This window comes from Pteropus medius, unplaced genomic scaffold, assembly GCF_902729225.1.
Source record: "Pteropus medius unplaced genomic scaffold, Ma_sr-lr_union100, whole genome shotgun sequence".
NCBI lineage: Eukaryota > Metazoa > Chordata > Mammalia > Chiroptera > Pteropodidae > Pteropus > Pteropus medius.
The window spans coordinates 1483996-1495826 of record NW_024344561.1 but is presented as its reverse complement, the minus strand read 5'-3'; positions in this window follow the sequence as shown (position 1 = coordinate 1495826).

Here is an 11831-nt window from a genome sequence, read left to right as displayed (position 1 = left end):
AATGGGCATTATAAAAGGTGAGGAAAAGGACCAGGGACTAGAAAGCATTTTCAGACAAATAGTTGATGAGAATATCCCAAATCTAAGGAATGAGCTGGAGCTTGGAATTCAAGAAGTCAACAGAACACCCAGTTCTCTCAATCCAAAAAGGACTTCACCAAGACACATTGTATTAAAGTTATCGAAAATCAACGACAAAAGCAGAATTCTCAGGGCAGCCAGGGAGAAGAAAACGGTAACTTATAAAGGAAAACCCATTAGATTATCCTCAGACTTCTCAGCACAGACCATACAAGCCAGAAAGAAATGAAATCAAATATTTAAATTATTAAGTGAAAGGAACTACCAGCCTAGAATAATGTATCCAGCTAAGCTCTCTTTTAGATATAAAGGAGAAATTAAGACTTTTCTTAATTTCAGATATACACAAACTTAAGGAATTCTTCACTACAAGGCCTGCACTACAGAAAATACTGAAAGAGGTCAGCTCACCCAGAACAAAATGACAAAAACATAATAGTAATTAGGAGTAAGGTAACTATCAGGCAAATAGAAGCAGGGCATTATAAGCTTAAATAATGAAAGAATTGCTATAGCAAGATAGTAATAAAAGTTCTGCATACATAGGAAAAAACTGAGATAACAATGACTAAAAAGGGAGGATTTAAAGATTCAAATTCACAAATGGAAACGGAGACAAGGCACACAAAGAAGAAAATGCATGACTGTATATATATAACTATCCTTTTCATAGTCATAATGGTAACCACACACCAAAGATTCAGAACAGAAGTATATACCATGAAACAAGAAGGACCAGAGGCAAAACCCACAAAAGCCAACCAAAATAAAGAAAACAGAAACACAAGGACAAGGAAACAATGGAAACACCAAGCTATCAGAAAGCAAAAGATAAAATGGTTACAAAAAGACCTCATATTTTAATAATCATCCTAAATGTAAATTAATTGAACTCACCAATAAAAAGGCACAGAGTTGCAGATTGGATCAAAAAACAAATCCCAACCATATGCTGTCTCCCGGAGACACATCTCAGCTCCAAAGACAAATATAGACTCAAAGTGAAAGGGTGGGAAACGATATTTCAAGCAAATGGCATTCACAGAAAAGCGGGAGTAGCAGAACTAAGATCAGATGAAATAGATTTCAAAATAAAAAAGGTAAAGAAAGTTACTGAGGAACACTTCATAATGCGCCAAGAAGACATAACACTTATTAATGTCTATGCTCCCAATCAGGGAGACCCAAAACATGTAAAGCAATTACTAACAGAACTAAAGGGAGAAACAGACCAAAACACTATTGTACTACAAGACCTAAACACCCCATTGTCAGATATGGACAGATCATTCAAACAGAAAATCAACAAGGAAATAACATCTTAAATGACACATTAGACAACTAGACATAATTAACGTATACAGAGCCTTCCATCCCAAAACAGTTGTTTAAACATTCTTCTCTAGTGCACATGGAACATTCACAAGAATCCACCACATACTGGGACACAGAGATAGCCTCAACAAATATAAGAGAGTTGAAATCATACCAATCATATTCTCTCATCATAATGCTTTGAAACTAGAGATCAACTATAGAAAGAAATCAGGAAGAACCACAAATACATTGAGATTAAACAGCATGCTACTGAAGAATAACTGGAAAGAAATAAAAAGAGAGATCAAGAGACACATAGAAATGAATGATAATGACAGAACAACATATCAAAACTTTTGAGACACGGCAAAAGCGATCATAAGAGGAAAGTTCATATCACTTCAGGCCTATCTCCACAAACAAGAACAAGCCCAAATAAACAACCTAATGCTTCATCTTATAAAACTAGAAAAGGAAGAACAAATGAAGCCTAAAGTCAACAGAAGGAAAGAAATAATCAAAATTAGAGCAGAAATAAATGAAATTGAAAAAAAATGATGGAAAAAATAAATACAACAAGGAGCTGGTTCTTTGAGAAAGTTAATAAAATTGACATATCCCTGACTAGACTCACTAAAAAAAAGAGAGAAAGGACACAAATAAACAAAATCAGGGATGAAAGAGGGGAAATTATAACTGATATCACAGAAATACAAAGAATCATACAAGAATACTATGAAAAAGTATATAACACCAAATTTAATAACCTAGAAGAAATGGGCCAGTACTTGGAAAAATACAACCTTCCTAGACTGAATCAAAAAGAACTGGAAAGTCTAAATAGACCGATCAGCATTATGGAAATTGAAACAATCATCAAAAACCTACCAAAAGTAAAAGTCCAGGACCAGATGGCTTCACCAGTGTATTCTACCAAACATTCTAAGAAGATTTAATACCTATTCTCCTCAAACTCTTACAAAAAATCAAAGATGAGGCAATACTTCCCAACTCATTTTATGAGGCCAATATTACCCTGATACTAAAAATTAACACGCATGCACACACACACACATACACACACACACACAAAGAAAACTACAGATCAATATTTCTCATGAACACAGATGCAAAAATCCTTAATAAGATGCTAGCGAACTGAATACAGCAATATTTTTTAAAAATTATACATTACGATCAAGTGGGCTTCATCCCAGAGACACAGGGATGATTCAACATATGCAAATTGATTAATGTGATACACCACATAAACAAATTAAAAAATAAAAATCATATGATCATATCGATAGATGCAGAAAAAACATTCGACAAGATACAGCATCCATTTATGATCAAAATACTTAACAAAACAGGTATAGAAGGAAAGTACCTTAACATAATAAAGGCCATCTATGACAAACACTCAGCCAACAGTTTATATAATGGTGAAAAACTAAAAACCTTCCCTCTAAGATGAGGAACAAGGCAAAGCTGTCCATTATCACCACTGTTATTCAATATAACATTGGAGGTCCTAGCGAGTGCAATCAGAGAAAAGAATGATATAAAAGGCATCCAAATGGGAAACGAAGAAGTTGAACTGAGGATGACATGATTCTCTATATAAAAAAAACCCTAAAGACTCCACAAGAGCACTACTAGAAACAATAATCAAATACAGTAAAGTTTCTAGATACAAAACCAACATTCAAAAATCCACAGCTTTCCTATACTCTAATAATGAAGTGTTAGAAAAAGAAGTGGAAAACATAATTTCTTTTGCAATTGTAACAAAAAGAATAAAATATCTAGGAATAAATTTAACGAAACATGTAAAGAACCTATATAATGAAAACTACAAGACCCTATTAAAAAAAAAATCAAAGAAGATACAAAGAAATGGAAAGATATTCCGTGTTCTTGATTGGAAGAATCAACATAATTAAAATGACCATATTACCTAAAGCATTATACAGATTTAATGCAATCCCCATCAAAACCTCATTGGCATCTTTTAAAGAAATAGAACAAAAAATCATCAGATTCCTATGGAAGCACAAAGACCCCAAATCGCCAAAGCCAACCTGAGGGGGGGAAAAAAAAAAATGAGGCTAGAGGCATCACTCTGCTAGACTTCAAATTACACTACAAAGCAACAGTAATCAAAACGGCATTGTATTGGCAGCACAACAGACACATGCATCATGGAATAGAATCAAGAGTCCAGAAGTAAACCCATATTTTATGGACAAATAATTTTTGACAAAACAACCAAAAACATACAGTGGAGAAAGGAAAGTCTCTTCAATAAATGGTGCTGGTAAAACTGGAAAGCCACCTGCAAATAAATGAAACTAGACTGTTGTCTATCACCACAAACCAAAATTAACTCAAAATGGATTAAGGACCTGAATATCGGACCTGAAACAATAAAATGCATAGAAGAAAACAGGAACAAAACTCAAGGACCTGGGATTTAAAGAGAATTTTATAAATTTGATCTCAAAAGCAAAGGAAATAAAAGCAAAAATAAATGAATGGGACTACCTCACACTAAAAAGCTTCTGCTCAGCAAAAGAAATCATCAACAAAGTAAATCATCATCTGAATGAAAAATATATCTGCAAGCAATGCCTCCAACAAGGGCCTAATATCCAAAATATACAAAGAACTCATATAACTCAAGAACAACAATAAAACAAATGGCCCAATTAAAAAATGGGCAGAGGACCTGAATGGACACTTCTCCCTAGAGGACATACAAATGGCCAACAAATATTTGAAAAGATGCTCGACATCATTAGCTATTAGGGGAATGCAAATCAAAACCATAATGAGATATGATCTCACACCTGTTAGAATGGCTATAATCAACAGGACAAGTATTAACAAATGTTGGAGAAGATGTGGAGAAAAAGGAACCCTCATACGCTGCTGGTGGGACCGCAAATTGGTACAGCCACTATGGAAAACAGTATGGAGGTTCCTCAAAAAACTAAGAGTTAATCTACCATATGATCCAGCCATCCCTCTACTGGGTATTTACCCCAAAGACTTGAAAACCCATATCCGAAAAGATATTTGCATATCAATGTCTATAGCAGCATTATCTACAGTGACCAGGACATGGAAGCAACTGAGGTGTCCTACCATAGATGATTGGCTTAAGAAGCTGTGGTACATATATACAATGGAATATTACTCAGCCATAAGAAAAGATGAAATACTGTCATTTGTGACAGTATGGATAGACCGTGAGATAATCATGCTAATCAAAATAAGCCAAACAGAAAATGTTGAAAATCACATGATATCACTTATATATGGGATATAAACCTAAAAGCAAAAAATGAACAGGACAAACAAAGAGACTGATGGACATGGACTATAGACTAGTGGTTACCAGAGGGTAGAGTGTGGGTGGAGAGGGAAGGTAGACAGGGTAAACAGGGTCAAATATGTGGTGAGAGAAGAAATCTAACTATGGGAGGTGAACACACAGTGTAAATATATATGCCTTACTGTTAAAGTGTACAGTTGAAACATTGGATTTCGTTAACCAGTGTCAACATAAAAAAATAAATTTAAAAAAAATTATAGGCAAATATCTCTGTAAAGTATAGATGCAAAAAAACTCAACAAAATATTAGCAAACCTAATTCAACAATATATTAAAAAGACTATATTCCGTGATCAAATGTGACTCATTCCCAGGATGCATGGTTGTTTCAATATCCACAAGTCAATTAACATGATAGATATACCACTTAAAAAAATTAAGGATAAAAATCATATGGTCATATCAACAGATGTACAAAAAAGCATTTGATAAAATTTAGTATCCATTTATGATAAAAAATATTCTCAGCAAAGTGGGACTAGAGGAAATATACCTCAACATAACAAAAGACAAACATATGACAAACCCAGAGCTAACAACATACCGAATTGTGAAAAACTAAAAGTGTTTTCAAGACCAAGAACGAGACAAGAATATCCACTTTCACCACTTTTATTCAACATAGTATTGGAACTACTAGTCACAGAAACCACACAAGAAAAAATAAAAGTAAAAAGCATCCAAATTGGAAAGAAGTAAAACTGTCATTATTTGCAGATGACATGATACTATACAGAGAGAACTCTAAAGACTTCACCTAAAAATTATTAGAATAAATTAATTCAGTAAAGTAGGATACAAAATTAATATTTAGAAGTCAGTTGCATTTATACACATCAATTATGAACTATCAGAAAGAGAAATTAAGAAAACAATCCCATTTCCAATTGCATCAAAAAATAAATAAAATAACATAGAAATAAATTTAACCAAGGAGGTAAAAGACCTGTATTCAAAAAAATTATGACACTGAAGAAACGAATTGAAGAAAATACAAATAAATGGGATAAAACATGCTCGTGGATAGGAAGAACTAACATCATTAAAATGTCCATCCTATCCAAACCAATCTATAGATCCAATGCAATCCCTATCAAAATACCAATGGCAATTTTCGCAGAACTAAAATAACTATAAAATTTATATGGAACCACAAGAGACCCTGAATAGCAAAAGCAATATTGAGAAAGAACAAAGTTGAAGGTATTATGCTACCTGATATCAAATTATACTACAAATCTATAGTCATCAAAACAGCATGGTACTGGCACAAAATCAGACACACAGATCAATGGAACAGAATAGAGAGCCCAGAAATATATCCACATCTATATAGTCAATTAATCTATGACAAAAAGGACAAGACTATACAAAGGGTAAAGACAGTCTACTCAGTAAGTGCTTTTGAGAAAACTGAACAGATACATGCAAAAAAAATTGGAATTAAACCAACTTCTTACTCCACATACAAGAATAAATTCAAAATAGGTTAAAGACTTAAATATAAGACCCAAAACCATAAAATTCTTAGAAGAAAACATAGGCAGTAAACTTTCTCACATTGCTCTTAGGAGTATTGTTTCTGAAACAAAAGGGAAATTTTTTTAATGGGGCTACATCAAACTAAAAAAGTTTTGCACGGCAAAGGAAATCATTACCAGTACAAAAAGACAATCTGCTAAATGGGAGAAGATATTCACCAAAAATATATCTGATAAGAGATTAATACTCAAAATTTATAAAGAACTCATACAACTTAGCACCCCAAAAAACAATCTAATTTTTTAAATGGGCTGAGGACATAGTGATGGCCAATAGACATGAAAAGATGCTCAATGTCACTATCTGAAAAATGTGAATTAAAACCGCAGTGAAGTATTACCTCACACCTGTCAGAATGGTTGTCATCAATAAATCAAAAAGCAACACGTGTTAGCGAGGATGGCGAGGATATGGAGAACCCTCGTGTATTGTTGGTGGGATTGCAAATTAAATTGGTGCAGCCACTATGGAAAACCTTCATCTGAGGATGAAGGTTCCTCAGAAAATTAAAAATAGATCTACCTTATGACCCAGCAATTCCCTTTCTGGGTATCTGTCAAAAGAAGTCTAAAACACTAATTCAAAAAGACATATGCACCCCTACGTTCACTGCAGCATTATTTACAATAGCCAAGATAAGGAACCTAAGTGCCCATCAATAAATGACTGAACAAAGATGTGGTACATATATACAATGGAATATTATTCTGCCATAAAAAAAAAAATGAAATCTTGCCATTTGTGATGGATGGACCTAGAGAGTATTATGCTAACCGAAATGAGTCAAAGACAAATACCATACAATTTCAATTATATGTAGAATTTAAAGAACAAATCATGAACAAACAAAACAGTAACAATCTCAGAGGTAGAGAAAACAAACTGCCAGAAGAGAGGGTGTTGGAGGGCTAGGTGAAAAAGGTGAAGGGATTTAGAAGTTACAAAATAGTCACGGGGTGTAAAGTACAGCATAGGGAATATAGTACTATTGTAATAACTATGTGTGATGTCAGGTGTGTACTAGACTAATTGGGGGATCACTCTGTAAATTATATAATGCCTAACCAGTATGTTGTACCCCTGAAACTAATATAAAATATTAAATGACAACTGTAATTGAAAAATAAATTTAAAAATGTAGTCTTTTTATGCAATATTCTTCAGCCTTAAAAAAGGGAATGCTCTCATATACTACAACATGAAATTTGAGAACATTATGCTAAGTAAATGTCACAAAAGTACTGCAAGATTTCACTTATACGAAGTATCTAATAAAACTCAGAAATAGAAAGTAGAATGATGGTTACCAGAGGTTGGGGGAAGGTGAAGAGTCGTTGGGTTTATATAGTTTCAGTCACAAAGCATGAAGTAGGTGGGTTCTGGGGACTTGTTGCACAACAATGTGCAACATTATTGTACTGTACACGTGGACATTTTGGGGTAAATTTTGCATTTTTTTTCTTGTGTGTTTTGTGTGTTTTGTTTTGTTTTTTGGTTTTTGGGTTTGTTTTTTTTTGCCACACTAAAAACTAAAAACAAGGGAAAACAAGATAGAACAAAATGAGAGGCTTACTGCAGGAAGATGTTCATCTTGAAGCAATCAATTTGTAAAATTAAAATTTGGAATTATTTTAAAGTTTTGTAAAAAGGAAAGTATATAATAGAAAGAGGATTTGTGAGTGTGTGGCATATGGTAAATGTTTAACAAATGTTAACTATTACAAATTACTATCCAGAAGTGTACTTGGAGTTAGATATTGGAGCTAAAGAATTTTAGCATTTGTTGCTGTGCAATAGATATTATTTCCACGAGTTACTCTCTTGAATAATAACATGTGGTGGTTAAAAGTATGAACTCTGAAGCCAGGCAGATTTAACTACCTACAAGCTGTGTGACCTTGGGCAAGCTGTTCCTCTGCTTCTTTCTCCCCATCTATAAAATGTGGATAATGACAGCATCTATCTCAAAGTCTTTTGTGAAAAGAAAATGCATTATATATAAAGTGCTTCAGATAGTGCCTGACAAGAATAATCACTCAATAAACCTTAGCTGTTTTGGTCAAATCAAACTATCAATATCTGTATAATAACAATGTGCCTTATGTTTTCAAAGATACAGCAATCTTGGTTTCTCACTTTATTGACCGGATTCTCTCCTTTCCTTTTAACACTCCTTCCATAATATAGGGAGCCCAAATGATGTGGATGGTTGAAAAGATATCTAGTGCTTGCCTCAAAGATGCCATTAACTATGAAATACTTATAGAATTATTATACTTAATGGTGAAATAGATAAATAGAAGGTCAGAAACAAGGCAAAGATTTTTTCATCATTTCTATTCAAGACTGTAAAGTAATGGGGCAAGAAAAATAAAAGATTAAGTTTAGAATTCAAGTAGGACTTTCTTTTATTGGTATTGACATAACTGCATACACAGAAAATCCAAAATAATCCATAAATATTTGAATAATTGAATGAAAAGAAAATGTCACTGGATAAAAGATCAATGTACAAAAAGAAATTGTAATTCTATGTGGTAGCCCAAAAAATTTGAAAAAGAAAATAAATAAAAATATTTACAAAGCAAAACATATTACATACCTAGAAATAAATTAAATAAAGTTATTCAAGACCTCTATAATTAAAACTATAAAACACTGTTAAGAGAAATTAAAGATGACTTAGGTAAATGGACAACTATATTATGTTCATCAACTGGAAGACTCAATACTGTAAACATGTCAATTTTATTCAGGTTATTCTATACATTCAATGCAGTTCCAAGCATAATCCTAGATTTGTAAAAATAAATAAGATTCTAAAATATAGAAACAAACGGTGAATACAAAAGGCAAGACAATATTAAAGAATTAAAAAGTTGGAAGGCTCTCACTACCTGATTTCCAAAAATACTACAAAACAACATAAAGATTGAGAAGCAATCTTTTACAATTTCGAGACATGTTAACAGATACCCTTTCAGGAAAAATGTCCAGAACTACTTAGCCCTGGCTGAGTTCCCAAACTTCATAGTTCCTTCCCATTGAAAACCCAGAGTAAGCACAGCATGGTAGCTGACATTATTACCTTTATTTCTAGATCCCACCTGCCCACTGCTGTCTCCTCCCCTCCCTATATACATCACAATTGCCAGGACTCTATAATTCATTTGGTGCAGATTCTACTCTGGTTTCTGGATGAGAACTGGAGCTAGTCCTAAAGAAATTAGAGTATTACATTCCCGTGGATAACAGTGAACAAGTAAGTCAATCAAATTCAATTTCAATAATCATATTGGAATTGTCATAAGAGACCATCGTTCTCTTCTCCCTGAGAATTCAACCTGGAAAGAAAGCTACTTGAATCTTCTAAGTCCCACAATGAAGAGAGACAGCCTGCCAGGAAGAACAACTAATGCAGAAATATGTATAGCCAAGATATTGAAATTGAATTCATTCAAATAGTATCTTTTTAGCCCCAGGAAACAGCCATGCCTGAGGCTAATTATACTCAAGGACTTTGCAGTAATTAAACTAATAAATTCCCTTTATATCTAACAAATATGAAAAGAGTAAAAAGACAAGCTTGAGGCTAGGAAAAATTATCTGCAATATATGTATATATGATGTACATAACATACATATAATCTATAATACATGGTATATATATGTATACATATATATGCAACTATAGAGATATGCATACAATAAAAGACAAGTAACCAGAATGCTTCAAATTTAAAAAAACGAGGGGGTACATGCTTCAAATCTCATAAAAGATATCCAAATACCCAATAAGTAGATAAAAATAAGCATTCGACATCATATCAGGTAAACGCAAATTAAAACCAAAAACAAGATATTACCACATCTTCTGCTGAATGACTAAAATTAGAAAGGGCTGGCCAGGTATGTGGAACAATTGGAATTTTCATGCATTGCTTTTAGGATTATAGGTGGAATCAACCTTTTTAAAAACTGGAATACCTACCATAAAGTCTACCCTTTGATGCACTAATCTCATTTCTACATACAAAGCATTTCCCAACAGAAATAAGTGTAAGTTGTCAAAAGAACAATTAAAAGGCAAACAGACATTATGTTGAGAAAAGAAGCCAAACACATAACTGTATGTACTGTATTTTAATTTATATAAAAATCAAGAACACGCAAACATAATAAATTATAATAAAAGTCAAATTGTGGTTGCTTCTGTGGAGCAATTATTGAGAAGGCAGATTAATGAACTTTCTAGAGTTCTGGAAAATGTTCTGTTTATCAGAGTGTATACATATGTGAAGTTACCTTAAGCTGTACACTTAAGAGTGGCACACTTCATGCATATGTATGTATGCCTTAATAAAATAAAAAGTAATTAAGGGAAAGTGGTATAGATATACAGTGATGTGCTACTTAACGACTGGGATATATGGAGAAACTTCATCATTGTGCAAACATCATAGACTGTTTCAGCAACAGGAATTTTTCAGCTCTAATATACTCTTATGGGACCACCATTAAACATGCAGTCTGTTGTTGACTAAAATGTTATGTAACGCAGGACTGTACTTTTAGAGATAAAGCACAAACCAAGTAACTTCTAAATTATCAGATAAAAAAGTGGTAAAATCTTCCCTGTTTGAAGGTGTCAAATATAAATGGGATCACACCTTATCTGATGCTTACCTCAATTATATCTAATTTTCACTGTCCACAGCTCTTCTTATTTTGAGATTACAGTAACTTATATAGATGTATCTTTCCCCTTGAGTAGGGTGACATAATAGAACTGGACTGTGTAGATGACAACAATCCTGCTCCAAACTGGGTCTAATTCTATATAATCAGTTGATGTGCCGGAGGAACTGTAATATCAGCAAAATGACAATGCTAGAACCTGCCAGAAGATCTGAGAGGCTGTGTGTGGCCATGATGGAGGAACTTACAGAGATGTCTGTGGAGCTGCTGCTTCTGAGGTAACAAGTCACGCACTTACTGTTCCATCTGGAGCCAGTATTGATTAGTGGGGCCAGTAATCAGGAAAATGAGAAGAAACGAGAGTCCACGAGACACCTATGCATATGGCTCCCTGTCTCACGGCCTCATTAAACTAAAAATCATGGATCCTAGCCTCAGCCTTCCAATTTTCATGCAAACTCTTTATTTTAGACAACTCTAACCTGGAACTGCATATAGAAGTGGTTCTGGGAAATGGAGTCCCAGCCATGCCCAAATTAACACAACAAGCTAGCCCAACCAACTTTACTTCTAGCTTTCTTGTGACAAAGTCCCTCTTTAATCTCAAAACACTAGGTCCAATTCTCGCCCATGAGCAAGGACAAAGAACAAAATACAAAAACATATCAGATGAGACACTTCTTGCAAGTGTCTTATTAATTTCTGCATTAATCTTATTAATTACTTATTAGCTTACAATAGTCAACTGATAACATCAAAAAATGTAGGTTTTTTGTAAAATAAAAAAAGGGGG